The sequence below is a fragment of the Sinocyclocheilus grahami genome, unplaced genomic scaffold, assembly GCF_001515645.1.
Source record: "Sinocyclocheilus grahami isolate Dianchi unplaced genomic scaffold, SAMN03320097.WGS_v1.1 scaffold995.1, whole genome shotgun sequence".
Taxonomy (NCBI): domain Eukaryota; kingdom Metazoa; phylum Chordata; class Actinopteri; order Cypriniformes; family Cyprinidae; genus Sinocyclocheilus; species Sinocyclocheilus grahami.
In genome coordinates, this window is record NW_015506174.1 from 797,014 (window position 1) to 798,956 (window position 1,943).

The 1,943-nt window shown below is 33.0% G+C and overlaps 1 long non-coding RNA gene across 1 annotated transcript in view; it reads left to right on the forward strand.

Moving 5' to 3' along the window:
* LOC107565342 (uncharacterized) overlaps positions 1-1,943 on the forward strand; it is a 19,855-nt gene that overhangs the window by 540 nt on the left and 17,372 nt on the right. The window lies entirely within an intron of this gene.

Genomic DNA, 1,943 nt, shown 5'->3' on the forward strand with positions numbered 1-1,943 from the left:
ATGCCACACCTGTGAGGTGGATGGATTATCTCGGCAAAGGAGAAGTGCTCACTAACACAGATTTAGACAGATTTGTGAACAATATTTGAGAGAAATAGGCCTTTTGTGTACATAGAAAAAATCTTAGATCTTTGAGTTCAGCTCATGAAAATGGGGGCAAAAACAAAAGTGTTGCGTTTATAATTTTGTTCAGTGTATATAAATAATCGATATTACAAAAATAAAACAACGCAAATATGACTTAATATGACATTAAAAGTCACTAATTTCTATATATATATATACACAGTATATATAACTGCCTCCTCATTTTAAAACACCACCGCACATCACTGATATACTGTATATACAAACCCGATTCCAAAAAATTGGGACACTGTACAAATTGTGAATAAAAACAGAATGCAATGATGTTTTATTGAATGTTTATTTTTTATTTTCAATATTTCAATATTTTATTCAGAATACAACATAGATGATATATCAAATGTTTAAACTGAGAAAATTTATCATTTTAAGGGGAAAATAAGTTGATTTTAAATTTCATGGCATCAACACATCTCAAAAAAGTTGGGACAAGGCCATGTTTACCACTGTGTGGCATCCCCTCTTCTTTTTATAACAGTCTGCAAACGTCTGGGGACTGAGGAGACAAGTTGCTCAAGTTTAGGAATAGGAATGTTGTCCCATTCTTGTCTAATACAGGCTTCTAGTTGCTCAAATGTCTTAGGTCTTCTTTGTCCTGACTTAAACCCTATTGAGAACTTTTGGGCCCTTCTTAAGCAGGAAATTTACAGTGAAGGTAAACAGTACACCTCTCTGAACAGTGTCTGGGAGGCTGTGGTTGCGGCTGCACACAAAGTTGATTCTGACCAGATCAAGAAACTGACTGACTCCATGAATGGAAGGCTTGGGACTGTTATCGAAAAGAAGGGTGGCTATATTGGTCACTGAGGTTTTCTTTTTGAAATTTCAGAAATGTTTTTGTAAATTGAGTTTTTATTATTCTCACTTTAACAGGTGAAAATAAACAAGTGAGATCTTTGCTTTTCATTTAGTTGCATAATAATTCTGCACACTAATAGTTGCCTAATAACGGTGTACATGTAGATATTCTCTTAAGAACGCCAAAACTTCACTTTTACTACTTAAATGTTCAGGTTTGAGGGTTTGTTAACATTTTGGATTGACCAAGAGCACTGTAGTTGTACAATAACTAAATCCTCAAAAATACAACTTGCCTAATAATTGTGCACACAGTGTGTGTGTATATATGTGTGTGTATATATATATATATATACTATCTTTTTGTCCATCAGGTGCAAGTCCTATTGCTTAGAAATATAACAATAGGTCAAACAATCTGGAATAATTCATATTATGTATATAATTGCATAGATTGGATAGTTGCTAAAAACAAGAAAATTAGGCTCAATCATGTGATTTTTTTTTTTTTGGGTTGAAGTATATGACAGAAAATTAATAAAACACCAAACTGGACAATAATTTGTACCCTAAAGTATTTATCTCACTTTAATGTCTAATGTCATTCCAAACCTGTTTGACTTTCTACCTTCCATAAATCACAAAAGGAGATTTTTTTCCCCCCCAAGATTTCACCATACACCATGAATTGGACAATGATTTTACTAATATATAATAATATATCTAATATTTTATAATACTTTATTTTTTAAATTTTATAATCACTAAAAATAAATCTGTCTTTTCACAATTTCTTTGTGTCTTTCTTTCATTCATACTGTATAAATGTTTAATAGCAGATGATCTGTAGAGGAACACAGGGGACTGGGGCTGAATCTGGCGGGCTGACAGCAGAGGTCAAGATGGGGGCTAAAAGGAGAAGAGCTAAAAGATAATTGGAGAGTTTGAATACAGCACATCAAAAGAGAAGAGATGCTCCCCAGATACCATCTCTAAGA